General features: G+C 36.1%; 1 protein-coding gene across 3 annotated transcripts in view; it reads left to right on the top strand.

Moving 5' to 3' along the window:
* LOC134662038 (homeotic protein antennapedia-like) overlaps positions 1–20,683 on the top strand; it is a 238,605-nt gene that overhangs the window by 59,105 nt on the left and 158,817 nt on the right. Inside the window, exon 1 of one of the 3 annotated variants that reach the window (XM_063518302.1) lies at positions 2,482–3,470. The exons of the other annotated variants lie outside the window; for them this stretch is intronic. The gene's annotated coding sequence lies outside the window, so the exon portion shown is untranslated. Of the gene's footprint in view, positions 1–2,481; positions 3,471–20,683 lie in introns of those variants that run through there. 3 annotated transcript variants of the gene reach the window in all.

Raw genomic sequence — 20,683 nt, 5'->3', positions numbered from 1 at the left:
GGTTACGTCTTACGCCTTACGCCTTACGGTCACGTGACACCTGTTACGAGTTTAACATTTTTTCCCCATCACAAAAAGTGCACAGCGCCGCTAAAGAAGTTTTCAGTTAAAAAAAAAAAAAACTTACAGTTACAGTATCTCATTTTGGCTACGGAACCCTAAAAGGGTAATCGTGAAATAATAGATAAAATAGCTGATAAGTTAATTATTTTCCCGTTTAATAAATTCATTACCATATGTAATAGGTGTCTGTTTTCTATTTATTTGACAGCTGTATAATTTTCTATGCTGTAATGAATAATTACATATAAAGTAGGGTGTAGGCTTTTCAAGTAAGTAGGTAGGTACCTACTACCTATTACAATTAGGAGAAAGTTATCCTTAAATTACAGTAATTATCTTTACATTATAAAGTAGGTAGGTACTCTTGAATGAGAATGTGAATGAAATTTTATACTTACCTATTCATTGTAAATTACGTAGACGTTAGCGTATACAGTGTGTGGCCTATAACGCGGGCGTAAAATGAAAACGTAGATTCTACTCCTCAAACTAGACAATGTTTGTTCAGCGACTTTTATAAATAACTTGTGGTTTGTATTTTAAAACACTTTAAAATTTAATCGAACACGCAATTTATTACGAAATTGATTATGCCTGTACGGTGACAAGATTGACGGGCAATGTTAATTAGACGGAATTTAAAATACATTGAAAATATTATTTAGTTTGTTTGAAAAAGGGACCATTTTAAGACTACATAATTCCAAAAAGTTGTTGAACAAAAGTTTTATTGTTTGAGGAGTAGAATCTACGTTTTAATTTTTCGCCCGCGTTATAGGCCACACACTGTATGTCAGTTTTGACACTGTCAGTGACCCATGGTACGGGGGCAGGATGACAGTTGCTAGGAAAAGTCACGTGACTATTTCCATAGGTACATTATTTAAGTTTCGACTAGCGTTCTCTATCAACGGTTGCTATCTTGGCTTCCCCCCCTGGTGGCCCTGACCTAAGATTGGTAATTTTGCATCAGTTTTTGCTCGATAAAATTTTGAAACGATGTAGACATTTCTTAATGCACTGTCGCCAATATACTCCTTTCGTTTCGTTGAGTAACTGATGCTTTGCTTTTAGATTTATTCCACGCGGCGCGTTTAACTCTACCCCTTTCATTGATATTCGAACTTAATTTGATATTCTTATGGATTACATTGGCTTGCTCTGTATGTGAAACAGTCATCGTCGGAATTTATAATGTGCAATCTTTAGATCCTGAGATATTCCGTAAAAAATACTCTGTAAATGAACTTGCATTTGCACTTGGTTATTTAACACACTCTTATTAACTTCAAAAAGTTCTAAAAGAGGAATCGTCTCATGCCACTTTTATTACATAATTGGGAATAACATTTTTAATGAAAGCCTTTCGGTATATTGTGTTTTTATAAGAAGTTTTAAGTCGGTTAAGCTTTTTTATCATCAAACGACAATATCGATGCAGCGCAAGATAGCCCCGTGTTTATGTCGCTTAAATTAAATTGCCTGTGTTGATTATTGTGACAACGCTTTTTGTGTGTGCTCAAATTTATTACAGCGTTAACATCATTTGTATGTACTCTGTTTTCGGTTTTAAACGGTGCGATTTACAAAAATTCGGTCAGCGTAAATCATGAGTTACGCGTACAAAGCGTAGTCCGACGCCCACGGTGCGGTAATAAAATTATATTCCCATAAAAATCAATATAAACACCGTAACAATCTATAAAAAGCGCCACGATTTAGCTTAACGTCTTCATTAGGCGCAGCACGACCTCCTGCGCAGGTCTCGGTGCAATTTCGACTCGGCCCTCGGCTGTGCCCGCAATTTGCGTTGTTCGGGTCCCGATTTGTCGGGGCCGCAATTCTGAAAAGCGCCCGACAATTTCTTGTACGGCAATTTCCGAACGGGCGATTGGCGCACTCGCCGGCCATTGTAATTGAGGCTGTGGGGCAGGTCGCAATTTTAAAATTACCGCGATTGAGTGCTCACCTCTTATTGCATACTTGCAACGAAACACTAAGAGCTTTTAAATTTACGACTGATTCCAGTAATTTTCGTGGGAGATTCATTAAATTGTTGTTTAAAATGATGAGTTAGTGCAGTGCTTTATTATTTCCACGCTATTGCCTTTATTTATTTTCAATTATGCCATTTTATTACTAGGTACAATGACGTTTAAATAATCTATAGAGAAGTAGTGTAGGTATTATATTAATTTCTTACTCTATTTATTAGCCTTACATTTTTGTGCCCTATCATTTGCAATAATATTTACCTACCCTCCTTAGATATCAATAACATACTGTTATTGATATCTAAGGAGAAGTTGTTGAAATTACTGCAAAAATAATACAGAAACAGCGGATGTGTCTCATTTAGCAATTAAATATACAAAGGGACCTAATAACTTAAAAAAAAAGCTTAATCTAACAACAGTGGTGCGCCTGCGGTTCACATTCTTGCCGGTAATTATCTGTTCTTTTCAGCCAGACCACTTCTAAACCGCTACAATTTTCTATTACCGTCACCTTTTTTTATGAAAGAAATATAATTGTACAACCTGAGCCGGTGCGTACAACAAGATGATTTATAACTCGGGGCTAGTTAATTGTATTTTTCTCTCAAAAAACGTAGGGCATTATCTCGGGGCGCTCGACAGGTAACAAATCTTGCTTTTTAAATATTATTACTCATCGTATTCGATTTGGGAGCGAGCGCGCTACGAATGCTTTATCACCACCTACTCGGCGTCCCGTGGCTCACGATCTTTGGTCCCCCTAAACTTTATTCAAATGCGACACACATTCATCCAGCCGTCTCTCTCGCGCGCGCGGTCATTAGTCACTGCCCGCCTATCGCCGTCTCGTACCCCACTAAAATAGACTGTGTGCCCAAGCGCAAAGTGATCGTGTCAAAACTTTTGTATAGAGCCGAGTAATGGCTTACGAAATTTTTCCCCTACCTCGTGACTTTTTTTGTACAGTCGAGCTAGTGTGCTAGGGTTGTAAGGTTGTGTTAGTTAAAAAATTGGGCCGCTTTTGGTATGGGGTCCATTGTGGTGTAGGTTTTTGTGCGATGGCGGGCAGATGCCGTCTCCGCGCTAGGTGAGTTCGGAACACGATTCTTGTATATGGACAACAGTGTCAGTTGTAAACAAGGATTTGTATAGGCCATACGTATCGGACAAGTTTTCGCGGCACGAGATTTATTGCTCCTATTACTTAATTAGAATTTAATAAGAGGACAATAGGATGATAATCCTTTATCAATTGTTTTATAATTTATAGTGTTCCAACTAGAAACCAAAAAGATTTTACGACTAATTAACAAGTGTTTAAGTGGTATTGGAGATTGTTTATTGGTGAAACAGTGTCAACATAAATCAATTAGTGAGTGGATGAAGATATTTAAGAGGATTTAATTAATCGTGAGTATTAATTAATAAAATAATTTAACTACATATTATACATATAATAATACAATAGTTTGGAAAACCCTTAGATAGTATATTGTACCAAATAATAATAAGGCGCGAAGTTAGAAAAACCTTATGTGTGTTCATTCTTTACTACAGATTTTACATAAGTACATAAAATTTGCCGCCTTTTTTACTGTCGGAAACAACTGTTACTGGCTAACTAGCCAAACTGATGTATAAATAATAATAAAAACTTAATACTAAATCTATAGTAAGATTTCAAACTACTTCAAAATAATTTTATATGTATCATAGGTACCTACTGTGTATATCTATATATGTGTAATTAAGCAATACCTATACATCCACATATTCGTTGGTATGAATTAAATAATTACTAATTTAGTACATAAAGTCTAACAAAACTTTTACCAAAATGAATATTATTTAGTAATATCGAAACGCAATAAATAAATAGAGCTCAGCGGCGCGGCTCGATGATCCTCTAAAGAGCGAGAGGAATGCATCGCGATAAAAGATGTCATCCGGATTCTCAGACCTAAAAGCAAAATCGAACCATATTATGTGAATCATTGTCCAAAACAACAACCATTCTTATGCAATAAATACAAGGTTTAAATTCGCGTGGACGCAGATTTTATTTTTTCTACCGGAGACGAAGGCAAAGGTTCTGACCTAGCTTTGGGAATTCATAAAATCAAAGCTGCGACCGATTCGTTTCGTTCTTCGGAGTTTGTTCCTTTTATTTTGATATCCTTGTTTAATATAAAGACACGGCATTGGATTTGCAAATACATTGACCAGGTTTCAGGATGAAACTGTTTAGCTATTCAAATAAAATATTCTTTAATCTACTTATGTATAAGATTCAATCGTCCCTCGTACGTAATCGTACGTTGTTTCATATACTACATTTTCGTAGAATTGCGCTTCATAGAAAATGTTTCTCATATTATCATTTCATAGAATGATCAACTTCCAGTGCACATACATTGTAGAAGATCTATTTGTATATTTTTTATAGTTCAGAAAATTAATGTTTCGAAATTCATTTTATGAAATTTCAGGTCATATATTATTATTCCTTATAATATTAAGTTTATATAAAACTTGTTTCCAAGCCTGCATATTCATAGAATTGTGTTTCTCATTTTATTAAACTTAATATTTTAATTTTCTAACCTAACCTAACCTACTTTTCTGGCAACAGTTTGTTTCTGCGGTGGTCACAGTTCTAACTTAACCTAGTCTACTTTTCTAGCAAGTTTTTTTCTGCGGGGCTCGCAGTTCTAACCTAACCTAACCTACTTTTCTGGCAACAGTTTGTTTCCGCAGGGGTCGCAGTTCTAACCTAACCTAACCTACTTTTCTAGCAACAGTTTGTTTCTGCGGGGGTCGCAGTTCTAACCTAACCTAACCTACTTTTCTGGCAACAGTTTGTTTCCGCGGGGGTCGCAGTTCTAACCTAACCTAACCTACTTTTCTGGCAACAGTTTGTTTCCGCAGGGGTCGCAATTCTAACCTAACTTAACCTACTTTTCTAGCAACAGTTTGTTTCTGCGGGGGTCGCAGTTCTAACCTAACCTTACCTACTTTTCTGGCAACAGTTTGTTTCCGCAGGGATCGCAGTTCTAACCTAACCTAACCTACTTTTCTAGCAACAGTTTGTTTCTGTGGGGGTCGCAGTTCTAACCTAACCTGACCTACTTTTCTGGCAACAGTTTGTTTCCGCAGGGGTCGCAGTTCTAACCTAACCTAACCTACTTTTCTGGCAGCAATTTGTTTCCGCAGGGGTCGCAGTTCTAACCTAACCTACTTTTCTAGCAACAGTTTGTTTTTGCGGGGGTCGCAGTTCTAACCTAACCTAACCTACTTTTCTGGCAACAGTTTGTTTCCGCAGGGGTCGCAGTTCTAACCTAACCTACTTTTCTAGCAACAATTTGTTTCTGCGGGGGTCGCAGTTCTAATATTACAATTCTTTGCATTGAGTTTCTTTTCAATAAATTTAAATAAAGTGAATAAGTTCTGAAATAATAATATTTGAAAAGAAAATACTCGATCTAAATGTTATATTAAACAGTTCCTATGAAATAACAATCTATGAAATCTGTGTCTATGAAACAAAAATACACGAAACATAATTCTACTGTTTGATAAGTTTCTAAATGTAAAAAGTTTGATAGTAATATTCATTCAACTGAATTTCTGTGAAATATGTTTCAACCAAGTAAATAGTCTATGAAACAATAATATTGAAACTGAAAGTATATGAACCAAATAATATATGAAATAATTTCTGAGAAACGATATTCTATGAAATTTCTGTCTGTGAAATAGGGTGACACCATAAGATTCAATCGTCCCTCATCTCTACAAAAATTATGCCATTGATTGATTTCTATATCCTTTTTATTACTACTTAGGTAGGTATTATTTAATACGTTTCTATTAGATAGATGCATAAAAAATTACTCTAAAACATACCTGCAATATCAAGCACATCCCCTAGCCGTTTCGGAATTCAAAAAGCCGCGAGCACAATATTAGCAGCACCTGAACTGAATCCAGTGCTTTTATCACTTCCTCAGATAGCGAATTCTTTCTCAGCGGCGAGGAAATGAAATTCTTATCGTGCCTCGGTTGAAAGAAGCCCACTTCTTTCTGTTATCCGCGGAGGAAATGTATCGGGGGGAACACCCAGCGCGCCTGCAATATCCAACATCTGATTGCCAAACGGAATCAAGGGAAAATCTCTAGCTCAACCTAAAAATACATCGCACAGTAAATATTTGGGGTGGATAAAACGGAGTGTATTGCTCTGATTGAAAACGATTTTAAGGATGCTCTAGTCCATATTAAAACTTTTCTCGATCTTGTTCATGCCGGCGATGACAACCAACAAATATTGCGTATTATTAGCGTTAAAATTTATGACGCTATCGGAATCACAGGACGCGTTTTAAAACTTTTTAACAATGATGTCCCCTTTTTCATCCTGACGCTACACTAAAATTTACGATCGGTCCGCGCGAGCAAACATTGCGTGCCTGATGTTTCTAAAAATGTGTCAAACTTTTTACAAAGTTCTTTCATTTAACGGCGTCCTGCCTTTCACTGCAGCCTTGCGAGCTTTTTTCTTGTTTGTTTTAAGTCTCTATTGAAATGTCGCCAGAAGAAAAAATTTTGAGCAACGACGTAAAAAGTGGACACTCCGTGAGATAATGAAATTTCTTTATTCAGCCGCCTTTTGTTACCGTCTTTAATTATTCTCGGTACATCATTCGAGAATAGTATTGTTTTGATGCACAAAAAGAACATAAAACTAAATAGGCGACTTTAAGACTGATTAAGGTTGCACAATTCGTGTTTACCATTTCCTTTTTTGTCAAGGTCTTGAATCCAGTTTGCCTTATCTAACTAGTTTATTTACAAATCGCGACAACCCCGATCGGAAATTCTTACACAAAGATTGCGATGGAAGATTTATTTCGTATATCTATCGACATGCACACTCGTTTAGCATAATCGGTTTATTTTAAATTTATAAAGTGTCCCTGGCCATTTGCCGTGGCGGGCAGAACCGGTTCCAGAATTAGGTTCCCTTGACGTCCCTGGACCTCTCCCGTGCGTTCGGCTAACTAATGCAAACAACCAAGATTATCTCGTTTCGATTTTTAGCTCTCAATAAATAATATCTAGAAGGTCAAGATCGTTAAAAATTATTATGATATGAGTGTATTAATTTATTGACAACTTGAAATTTCGAATGGCTTCGAATGTTAAGATTATTAATATTTGAGCTACTATATTTTTTAGATAAATTAAGCATAAACACATAAATAGTAGGTACCTACTACCTAGAATAGAACGGAAAAACCGATTTTTACTTCACAATCAAAGCATAAGTACCTAAGCGCTGGTGGCCTAGCGGTAAGAGCGTGCGACTTGCAATCCGGAGGTCGCGGGTTCGAACCCCGGCTCGTACTAATGAGTTTTTCGGAACTTATGTATGATATATCATTTGATATTTACCAGTCGCTTTTCGGCGAAGGAAAACATCGTGAGGAAATCGGACTAATCCCAATACGGGCCTAGTTTACCCTCTGGGTTGGAAGGTCAGATGGCAGTCGCTTTCGTAAAAACTAGTGCCCACGCCAATTACTGGGATTAGTTGCCAAGCGGACCCCAGGCTCCCATGAGCCGTGGCAAAAATGCCGGGACAACGCGAGGAAGAAGAAGAATCAAAGCATAAGTACCTATGAGTTAAGATAAGAGCCGTAAAATTTACATTTTTATACATTTTCAATTAGCTAGGTATCTAAATGAATGAATGTGTCGTTAATGTCGTCAAAGCAGATAATTTCATTTAATTCTCGCTCTTAAGACTTTATTTTGATATCTGATCGAAAACACCATCGGGTTGCGTTAGACAAATTTATGTGTTTATAATATAATAAAATCTATCAAATAACCCATCGATAGAAGAATGTATTACGAAAATAGTTACTCTGTCGTAAAGTAGAAGCGGAATTAGCGTCGCCGAAAATGGATATTCGATTTTTAAATGCAAATTTTTCGTCGATACGAAGTGGTTTTTAATACAACTGGCCAGTGTTAGATTTTCGACGTTCGAATTTTAAATCTAAAGACGCGTAGGCGCACGTATTAGATTGCTTAGAGATTTTAAGCTGTCCTAAATGTGGGAAGTGAATTATAGTTCTTTTTTTTATATAAATAAATTATAGTTTCTATGCTTAATTTATCAGCTTCATTAGCAGTGGAAGATTGATCTTCCTCACAAAAATGAAGAAGTGTTTAAAAAGAAATTTTAGAGTTTATTTTTTTTAATATAAGCTAACCTTAGCGGGGAACTTTAAGGTGACGGTAGAGGTGGGTAAATTTTCAGATTCTGTCAATTTACCCCATTTCACACACAAGCGCACTTCACGCACACTACCTCACTTTACTGGGACAGGTCATTGACCCATCAAGTTTTTTTAAGATTGCGTTTTGAGTTTAGTGTTAACCACTGACCTCTTTTGAGGAACAGAAACTGTAAAAACGTTCCATTGAAAGAAGAAAGAGAAACAATACATTAAATCTTGCTCTCCTTGTCTGTTCATGTCACACGTGACGTATTTAAATTCTAATTTAATTCATTTGATTGTTAACTATTTTCTGCATATTATGGCTTTGTCGAGATACGCGTTTTGTAAAGTTAAACCGAATAAACCCAGATGTCATTAAGTCAGATGTAAAATGTTATTTACTACTCTATACGGTTATTCATAAGGCGAAAAATCAATTCAATTAAAAATTTAAATAAATAAAGTTTCGGCAGGGTGGAAATTTAATTAAGGCCGACAAAATAAAATTTAATAATATATGTCGGCTGATGTACCCCTAAGATCTTTACAGATTTACTTGTACGAGTATCCTATATTCGCTATTTATTTTGCTATTAAATTTATAAAATTAAAATAAATAATTAAATATTATACTGGCATTCCACCGCTATTATTTCAGTGCTGAACTGATTATCTTCGATCGTAGCCTTGATGATGTAGTTGTACTTACACTTACGGCGGTAGGAGCGGCAATGAACCCCGCGCAGCGTAGAACGAGAGGTGCGTTGGGATAAGTGCATATACATATAATTCTTCGTGCGTCTGTCTGTCTGTCCGTCCGTCTGTCACAGTCTATTTTCTCCGAAACTACTGGACCAATTCAGTTGAAATTTGGCACACATATGTAAATTTGGCACACAAATGTAAATTTGTGACCCAAAGATGGACGTGTAACGTAAATAAAATGTATTTTAGAGAATTTGAAATACGGTAGCCATTTTTGGGGGGGGGGGTAAATGAAAAAATTAAAAAATATGTTTTTTAAACTATATAGTGTTACATATCAAATAAAAGAGCTCATTGTAAGAATCTCAAACATAACTTTTTTTATAATTTTAGGATTAATAGTTCAGCAGTTATTCATGAAAATAGGCAAAAAATGATCATTCTCCGCCCACTTTCTCCGAAACAACTGGATCTAAAATTTTGAAAAAAATACACAAAGTAGTTCTTTACCTATATATGTCAGGAAAATCTATAAGAAATGTGCAGTCAAGCGTGAGACGGACTTAATATACGGAACCCTTAGAATGCGAGTCCGACTCGCACTTGTTTTTGTTTAGCTCTTATTAGGTTTAAGGAGTTTTATGAGTGAAAAAAGAAGTTTTTTGTTTTATGTGCCCGCGTTATTGCCGATCGATTGTGTTTTAAACGATAATTAGACAAAAAAACTTGTTTTTCACCCAACGAATATAGATCCCCATGACACATCTTCCAAGTCGCCTTTGGATAGGCTTAATTTTAAAAATAATTGAAATAATGTTCTATATCATTCATACTTGCAAAAAAAGACTAAAAATAATTTACGTGACCAATGCTTATTATTAGTAAATATCTTACAATTTAATATCTGATATATCACACGATACAAAAAAATGGCCGCAAAGTTAAAAGTTTATTTATTTACGTTACTAGTCCATCTTTGGATCACCGACTCTTTGTCATATGTGAAAAATGTGTACCAAATTTCAATTGAATTAGTCTATTAGGGGCAGACACACGAGTGATCTTAAAAGGGATTTTTTTCTTGAATGATTTGTATGTACTTACCCCAACGCACCTCACGTTCCACGCGGCGCAGCGTAATCAGTAAGTACCTAATAATTAGTGTCCGACCGAAACACAAATTTCTGTATATATAAATATGGTTGTCCTACTTGCTCGCCAACTTTTGGTCTTTGTCACATAGTTTAGTTTCATAATACGAAGTACTATTTCGTATGTTTCGGCCAGGCCGAAAGATTCGGCCGTTTTTTGGCCGAAACCGAAACTACGGCCGAAACATGATTTTATGGCCGAAACCGAAACCGAAACCGAATCTTCGGTCGGACACTACGAATAATCACAATGGTCTTAAGTACCACAGACCCTACTGTCGCTTAAGTCCTTTATGCCAATCTCTGCCTATTAGAACTTATAAAAAAAAAAGAAACCGAGTAATTATATCCAACTACCGAACCTGCTTACAAATTTTCTCGAGATATTTGAGAAATGTGATATGCAAAGGAGAACATTCGAACAAACGAAAGTATTTTTGCCCAAGCTGAAACGGAGACCTTCGCCTACGCTCGGTCAGTGATGGTTTAGGTACAGTCAGCTGCAGGTCACCCCTGCATAGAAGATTGTATGCAGGGGTGGTACCTTTTCTCTGCAGCTGACTGTACACCTATAAAAAATTGTTGTACCTGCTGCAATTTTATACCGGTACCGTACTTTATATTTCAACAGGTATAGTACCTTCAAAACGAAGCGGTATTGATAAATAATAACGGTACCGTACCGCCTATAAATAATAATAATAATTCAGCCTATATACAGGGTGGTCCAAACCTTGACGTCCAAAAATTTTTTTTTAGATTCCTCACGTCGTGGGCTATCAGAATATACCCCCATGTATGTTAGCCGATTTTTCGTAGTTATCGAGTTATGTTTTTTTTTTACTTTTAACTTTTCATATGAAATTCCGGGGTTCCCATACAGAGTGGCTAAAAAATAACTGCATTTCCGTTGCCAGGGAGGTTTTGGGATTATACTGAGCAACTTTTACAATGGGGCCAACCCCGAAACCGCGAAAAAAAATTACCCTTCCATAGAAAATGGACTAGCCAAAATGTATAAAAAGCCAATTTTTTTTTCGCGATTTCGGGGTTGGTCCCATAATAAAAGTTGCTCAGTATAATCCCAACACCTCCCTGGCAACGGAATGCAGTTATTTTTCAGCCACTCTGTATGGGAACCCCGGAATTTCATAGGAATAAGAATAAGAATAGAATAAGAATTGTTTATTGCCACATACATGAACATAAAATAGAGTTAGAATTACTTACATAATAAAATAAAACAGTTGTTATCATATACAAAACAAAAGTGAGAAGATCTTTGTATTAGGCACAGGGTTCCAGTCTCAGCGTGTGCCGGGCCTAGGTGCCCGGCGCTGGTTTTCAGACCGGTCCCAGACTAAGGACGGTCGGAGAATATTACCTACATAGGAAAAGTTAAAAGCTTAAAAAATCATAACTTGAAAACTACGAAAAATCGGCTAACATACATATGGGGTACATTATGATAGCCCACGATTTTTGGACGTCACGGTTTGGACCACCCTGTATAGACAATAATCTCAACGCTAGCCCAATGCGGATTGGGGACTTCACACACAGCTTTGAATTTCTTCGCAAATGTATGCACTACGAGTATGCAGGTTTCCTCACGATGTTTCCTCCTTCACCGAAAAGCTAGTGGTAAATATCAAATGATATTTCGTACATAAGTTCCGAAAAACTCATTGGTACGAGCCAGGATACCAATGAGTTTTTCCTTACCGCTTATACCGTAAAGAAATAATGCAGTCTCTGCTTTGCACGATTATTGTGTGGACATAATTCTTATAATCACCGAAACATACATACCTCTACGCACAGAATGTCATTGAAATAAAACATTGTTTTTTATAGTAAATTAATATAACATTCGATTTATACACATAACAATAAACAGGCCAGGCCGCAGCGATATTGGCCTGTAAGCTTCATCTCGGTCTCCAAATCCGCAAAACTCGCTGGTACTAAATGCTGGTCTTGCCGTTATTAATTATCTTGATTCTTGAAGATTATCAGAACAGCACGTTACGTAATCGCATACATAGACGGAACGAACGTCAACAAAGTAGGTGTAGACACTGCAAGTCTTTAGGTATTAAACGAATTACGCTTCGTATTAATAGATGAGTAATATTTAAATGAACATATAATATTCTCTAACATAAATACAAGATTACAATTAATTGACATCAAAAGTCATTGACGTACAGAAGTCATATACATTTTTATAATGACGCAAAATTGATACCAGCATAATGAAAATCAATCCCAATCAGTAAAACGAGTCTTTAAACTTTTTTCATTTTAAGCGGGTTTTGAAGGAACAAGTTACTTAAATTCGATTGTAATCGTATTGTTTTAGGATAATTTACTGCTGTTTTCGACCGTTACGACCCGTAAATAACAACAACTCACATTTAAAATTTGACTGGAGCTCGACGTGATTATATTTATTTACCCTATTTTATGAAATACAATTTATCTACTGGTATACATTTTCGTATGCGTATATGATGAAATGTCTTTATTAATGTCAAAAACGAGCTATGACGATGTACACGTCTGCTTCGATGCAAGGCCAACGGCCATCTGACTCGAAGAAGAGTTTTGAGTGATGTCGTCAATGTATGGAAATTATACGAAAGTTTACATTTGGGATTGAATTTCTGTGTTGTATTTGTGAGTAAAAATATAAGTAGATAATAATCTGGTAGTTTAGTTATCTAGCCTTCAAAATCCCACAACAACTCAATTACTGTCAAAGACAAAACTGTAATGCGTCTTGCTCAAACGGAACTCCATATTTTGATTTTTGGACACTTTTAGTGTCGATTTGTAGAGAATTACAGGAAATAAAAAAAAATATGGCGTGAAGAGCCGGTACACGGCTTCTTCGTGAACAGATTTGCGTATAATTTAATGCAGTTATTAATCATTCATTGAACAAATTGATTGCACAAAGTGAGGTCTAAATCGAAAACGTCATATACCGTCCCCTTAAGAAGTTTATGAACCTAGATGTCATGATATTAATTGAAAATATTTTCTTTGCAAGGAAATTCAATTGTTTATCTATATAGGATAGGATATCTTATCGGATATAAGGGCGGGTATACATAGAAGGCCAGCGAGCAGCTGTCTGGCCTGTTAACTGACAGCTTTTAGATTAGGGCCGCAGCCCCTCGGCGCCCCTCCCAAATTGAGAGCTCCGACGCCGTTCTAAATTAGTAACGGTTACCAAATTGCTTTTTAATTTCAAGCCAGCTATTAAGTAGATGTTTTCGATACTTTTTTATTTAACCGTGATTTTTATTAATTAAAAGCTTCGCGGATAAAGTTATTTGAAGCCGAGCGTTCTAAAATAAAACTTTATAATTAAGCATTGGCCAAGTTCAATATTGAGTTACAAGTAACAAGAACAACGGACATTGAGAAATATTTCATCTCATCGTTGCTCGGTTGCGCCGTATGTTCGATGTGTGTTTTGGTTCGTTTTTTTGCCGGCCCGAGGCGCGCCCGGCCCTGCCCTAGCCGCCAGTTTTGAGGCCCAACCCTAATTTTAATGGCTGCTTAGACCGCTCACGTCCGTGCTAACTAAGTGTGGAGTGGACTTCTTTATTATATTGGTATACTTCAGGTCAAAAGTATATATGGAAACGAGCTTACCTAATATATGATAATAGAAAAACTGTGATTTTTGTACTACTTACATTAAAAATTCAAAAACGAAATGTTTAAAACCTACTTAGGGTGTGTTATTAATATTTTGGGGTTTGCTTAAAGTAAGGATTCGGTTACCAACATAAATACACCTTACTAATTATAACAAGATGAGATATTTAATAAAACAACGTTGTTTCCATACTTCTAGGCTTAGGTATAGGTACAGGTAGACTGCAGATACAGATACCTATTTAAGTTCTTTGATCGTCGAACATATTTAGATGGCATAAATTATGATCGGAATAATATTATACTTTAAACAAGTGAATCTATCATAAAACTAAACATGCCATTAAAATACAATAACGCGTTAGCTCAACACGTCTGTAATGCTCTCGCGCACGCGACTAGATTCCAAGATACTCCAGTCAATGAGGCACTTAACCTCCAAACCAAATTACCCCATCCAATTTTTTATGGGCAAAAAGTGCGAAAACTCATAGTGGACTATTTTATTAAATGTTAAGTATTTTGTTAAATGGTACCTAATTGCTCTTTACGTAAACTCATCTGCATGTAATAAATATCTTATTTTTTGGTTTCAATTAGGCAGAAACGTATTTTTAGCGTTCGAATAATACATATTTTAACATTTTATTACAAGTTTGTAATAAAGTAGGTACTGAAGGCGATTTTTAAGCAAATATCTACTAAAGAAATTCTCATTATTTATCCTTTAATTTCCTTTTTTCCTCCACGTTGATCAGTCTAGTTGTTTAGGTATCACTGATAATGCTAAGATTATTTGCTTACGTACAGCGTGACTAATTGTTTTAATTAAACCGCTATAAATCAGCCGCATATCACTCGTGTATCCTCTGCATAGCAGGGTTTTTGCGATTAATTCGCTGGGAACGATTGCGACAATCGTGAAATCGCAATTACCGTTATTATGTCTATACTCGTTAATTCGTTATTATTGACGCGCTTAGTGGGAAAAAGGGGAAATTACTTTTGACAGCCGCCTATGTGCTGGTGTGTAGGTTTACCCAACTTGGCTGGGACACTTCCATGCTTATAAAATTGTGAATTACAGAAAATTTATGAAATATAATGGGATTGTGCGATAGGGAGTACTTCAAAGTCGGTGTATAAAGTGATGTGGAATAGGTAATATCTATACCAATAATGTTTTTTTCACACCACCAGCTCGAAAAGTCTCTCTTTATATGTAGGTATGTACTTCAACAACTGATGAGAAAGTTGCATTTTATCTATAAAAGTGACATAGTAATCTGATGCAAATTTTGAGTTGTTTCCTCATGTTGGCTGGAGTAGAATTTACTTTGAAGTGATGAATTTGATTGTTAATAAGTACTTACATATTTTATTAAAAGTTTATTTAAATTTGATTTGTAATGTTTTACAGTTAGTATTTACCTCACTTTGCGGGAATATGTTGTTTTTTACTCGGGAGCAACGAAACTTACATTGGCACAATAGTGGCAATACTGACCCTTCAGTAACATTTCATCATTACCAAACTGAGCTAATAAATCGTCCAGCGAATAATTAATTCAATTAACTTAGATCCCGATCGGATTCCTATGTACGAGACGTATTAATACAAACTATAAGTCACTGCACTACCCTTCCCCACAAGCTGATGCATGAATAACGTGCGCGGGTCATGGGTGTTCCAGCGACTTTCCGAGGGCTACCGACTCAATGGTTCATAAATACCAGTGGAAAAACGCTCTACGACTACACGTAGTCGTTACGGATGTCGAGGTCAAGCTATGCTGTTTGAAAAAAGAACTCGAATCGCCCGCGCTTACGCAGCCAATGAGAACCCAGCCCGCGCGGTGGAATCACGCTTTTTGTTATATTCGACCCGTAATTGCTGAAAACTTTTCACGCCGCGGCTCCAGTCACGCGTATTTTATTACTATGAAATTGAATAATTTATGACCCCACACCCGGCTGACCATTGCACGGGCAGAATTTTAATATCGGAATTATGTTTACGCGGATCCGTGATTAGCCCGCATCATCGCGGGATGACTTATCAGCCTTAATTGCGCCCCTAAAGCTTCCTAGATTTATGTATATTCAATCCCGGTCACCTAATCCCGTTGTCCGGGTCAATCCGACCCCGGAAAAGGTTTTCCCGGTTATTTTCCGTAGAACTTTTAATCCTGCTGAATACCGACATATATCATAGCGGATTAAGAGGTTTAAATTGGAAGTAACCGACGTCCGAAATAAATTTAAATCGGCTGGCGTTCAGTACCTATTGTGATACCGGCGCCGATGCTAAATGGGAGCCGATTTTATCCCTCATCTAAATCTTGCTAAGTTCGGACTTGGAACACTGCTTGAAATATTTTTTTGGCTTTGATTGACTTATCAGACCGTGCAGATAGGCAATTTGGTAAAGACTGAGAGAAAACAGCAAAACGTTCAGGATTTAGGTGGCTTACAAATACCTATATATAGCCTAATATTATCAAACTACTAAAAACAATAATAAATCGTTCGAAAAATATATTATTTGTGAAACGGTTCAAATTCGTATACACTCTCAATCAGATATAGAGGTAAGACCTTTTTAATTTTATTCTTTATTGTTTAGTTTGAACATATCCCATAAAAAGTTTTCGCAAAAAAATCTCATAAGATACCTACTTACAATTTTTCAAAGCCCGAAGCCATCGCTGTCTAATAATAGGTAGTTTTGAATACAAAATGTTATTTAATAGTGGGTGTTGCTGTCGAATCCATACAGTTAACATTATAATTTTGAAGGTGGCTATTTATTAACCAAATTAAAAACTTATAGGTGTAAATACGATGTTTGCAAATACATGCACCGTTATATTATTATTACTACGTAACGGATATTCTATAGCTAATGAGAAAAAGCTAAGAGACCATTAAAATTAATAACACATCATTTACCTACATATTATATTGATGAACTTATAAAATATGTATAAGTTTCTTTTATATTTAATAAGCACTTGGAACAGTTATTAAATTGTTCTCATTAGGTACTTCTAGTTAAACTTTTTACACACAAAAGGTTATTTCATTGAACTTATAAAATGTTACCGTAAAAACCCGTTTCAAAAGAAAACGCGTTTTCTTTACTTATAACTAGTTTTCTGAAACATCTTACCTTGGTCAAAAAAGCGTTTTCCCTAGTTATAAACAAGGTATGTACTTGCAAAATTAGTCTCAACTAGTTTTGACCAAATACACTTTGCGAAAACTAGTTGTAAATGAAAATCCCAGTGCAAACTAGTATTTCAAGGCGTTTCGGGAAACTAATATTAATAAGAGAAAACGCGTTTTCACTAAAAACGGGTTTCACGGTGACATATATGCATACTTAATGTATGTACAATATTATCCAAAAACACACGAAACAAAATTCCTCTATAGTAGGTATATTGCCCCTACTCTAGGTTTTAAGTTACAATATTCGCACAACACACGTTTATATATCAGAACAAAATTAAAACGGGTGGCCAGATAAATCACAGGAAAGTGTCGAGTCGGTTCGAACCCGCGACCCTTTGGAGAGCCACCTGACCTGCCAATGTGGGGGCTCTAATAAAAATGGCGGATTATCAAGGATGCATTTTATTACCCGGGAAATCAATTTCATTATGGTCACCCTAAACCCTAATACCTATACGGAAAACATAGGCGGTATTAAATGTATGTATTACTTATTTTGTTTGTATCACTACTTGTAACAGATACGATATTTTAGAGGTACTTACGTCATAAAAGTCACTTTATTTTATAACGAATACAAGAAAATTTAAATACCTACTGTGCAGTATGCCTGGCCAAGTTCGACGAAAAAGCCGAAAGTATAGCTATCAATTCCTGACACATCGTTTGATAGCTCTTCAAGAATAAAGTTAAGGCTTACAAAAAAGTTTTTTTATACAGTGAATACTTATTAAAATAGTCGCTTAGAATTTCGAAAAAAAAAGTGTTTATATAATGTGAAAATAAATAAATGAATAAGTATAAACATGAAATAATGATAACATAGTAAGAGAAATAGTGCTACTAATCCAGCGGTCTGGCAGCTATCCCGTTTACTTATTGTACTAACAATAGCGATGTCTGCCACACACGATCAAAGATATCGTTCAATTGGCATCCGATAGTCCAGGCAACAGGAGTTAGAATTATTAAATAAAAGACTTGCTACAAAAACAAAGTATTTGTAACTCCTGTCGCATTTTTAAGTATTGTTTATTAATTTTATTATTGATAAATTTTAGCATATCATTTAGTTTCTTTAAACGTCACTATTTTCCTTTTTAGGGTTCCGTAGCCAAATGGCAAAAAACGGAACCCTTATAGATTCGTCATGTCTGTCTGTCTGTCTGTCCGTCTGTCTGTCCGTCCGTATGTCACAGCCACTTTTCTCCGAAACTATACGAACTATACTGTTGAAACTTGGTAAGTAGATGTATTCTGTGAACCGCATTAAGATTTTCACACAAAAATAGAAAAAAAACAATAAATTTTTGGGGTTCCCCATACTTCGAACTGAAACTCAAAATTTTTTTTTTCATCAAACCCATACGTGTGGGGTATCTATGGATAGGTCTTCAAAAATGATATTGAGGTTTCTAATATCATTTTTTTCTAAACTGAATAGTTTGCGCGAGAGACACTTCCAAAGTGGTAAAATGTGTGTGTCCCCCCCCCTGTAACTTCTAAAATAAGAGAATGATAAAACTAAAAAAAATATATGATGTACATTACCATGTAAACTTCCACCGAAAATTGGTTTGAACGAGATCTAGTAAGTAGTTTTTTTTAATACGTCATAAATCGCCTAAATACGGAACCCTTCATGGGCGAGTCCGACTCGCACTTGGCCGCTTTTTTAATATTGTATTTTAATTTTCTATTTTATCCATACCTCATAGATGAAAAGAACGCTTAGTAATCTATAAAAATAGCTGCAAATGATGACATGATGAAAATATTACCCGAAATCCACATGTAACTATCGAACATAATAAATGATATACATTCATATATATAACACACGCCTGCACAATGTGTATACCTCTGCTTGTAGATACATAGGTTGGTGTGGACGTGGAATTGTGTACGTAAATCATTAATCAGGTGCGTCATTTGTTCGCCCGAAATAATTAATGGGTGGCGTGGCGCTAGCGTCGCCTCTTTAAAACGCAGTTACTGCCTTCTGCTCACACGGTGTAGTGATTAGGGGTTGTGCTTTGTTTGGATAGTAAGGTGTATTAATGAGAATACTTACACAAAGAATGATTTATGAAGATCCCCGATTTAATTCTAAAAAAAGCCTTTATTTCGTTGCTGTTATTGATTCAATCTTCATTTTATATTTTAAAAATATTTTAGAATTGTACTTAAAGCGTTATTACTACACTATTACTAAGCACGTTCTTCTTAACACACGTGGAGGAAGCATTACAAATATAATAATCTGTTTGGTACGCCCAGTTTTTCCTACAAAATTAACCAAGGAAATAATAAAATAACAGCCTTTATTGCGTTAACGCCAGCCTTGGAAGAACAACGTGTTTTGTTTTAAATGTGCAAGCAACTACTCGTACACCTTTATATCCGCTTAGAGTTTTCTTTATTGGTATAATGTTTATAGATTTTATTAACTTATACTTTCATTCAATTACGTACATTCTTAATGTCACCTCTAGATTTAGTGATGGGTAGGACATCAATTTAAAATGAGTTTGTATGAGTACCTCATTTTCTAAAATGAGGTGTTACAATGTCTTACTTCAAATGAGGTGAGGTACTAGCATATTTTCAGCGTCAACTATTCCATTAATTCCAACAGCGACAATTATTTTAAGATGTATGAAAGCTTGCAGCGCTTACGCTTGTTGTCTTTCGTGTTTAATTGTTAACGTATTTTCGGTGGTGACGCGAAGCGATATTGAAGTACGTCGCGTGTCGGTCTCACTCCCTCTTTGGGTATTTCTAATTCATTGTTTCATTTTGAAAGGATTTTTGAGGGGTTCATGTCACAGAGAGGCGGTGAGTGGTACAAACTCAACGCATTTCTCGGTGGACCTTTTGTCGTTGCAATAAGGTTTGTAGTTCGGCAGTTGACAGTGTGGATCATTACTCGTTTCTTCATTTGAGACATTTGAGTTTTGAGTGTCGGCGAGCAGGCGAGCACCTAGCGCCTCGCGCGATCCAGGGACTCTGTTGCGAGTTGTGAGGAGTGTATGAGTTTTGAGGGTCGCGAGACTCGCGAGTGAATTTGAACGGATAAGAGTTTTTTTTTGAAGTGTGTGAATGATTTGTGTGGCAAGAGGTGTTTGTGATGCGCGCGAGTAAATGAGTAAAATGAATAGAGGAGTGAAGTAAGACATTTTTATGGTACGAAGTACTGCGACAAATTAACAAAATGAGTGGTACAAATGAGGTGCCTCACGAGTGAGCGACTCAACACTATCTAGATTATACACACCACATTTGTACCACAAACCAAGCAAAGTTATGTAAAAAGGCTCTTATATGTAGATCATCGCCAATTAGGTACCTAACCTACTGGAGTTTGTGGTACTTATTTAGTCCTTCATTTTACTGCTAAATATACCTTACCTACTTTAAACATTTTTATTGCACCGAACTATAGAAAAAATATTATTTCTGTGATAACTATACCAATTCCTCTTTGTCTTGGATAGGGGCCAAAAAAATCTCCTAATTAAAAATACTGCCCGGTGGAATACAATTTCACGGTTTCAACGGTTGT

Source organism: Cydia amplana, chromosome 2, assembly GCF_948474715.1.
Source record: "Cydia amplana chromosome 2, ilCydAmpl1.1, whole genome shotgun sequence".
In the NCBI taxonomy this organism is placed as follows: Eukaryota; Metazoa; Arthropoda; class Insecta; order Lepidoptera; family Tortricidae; genus Cydia; species Cydia amplana.
Note: the sequence above shows the minus strand (reverse complement) of the source record. Positions and strands in the feature narration are given on the sequence as shown.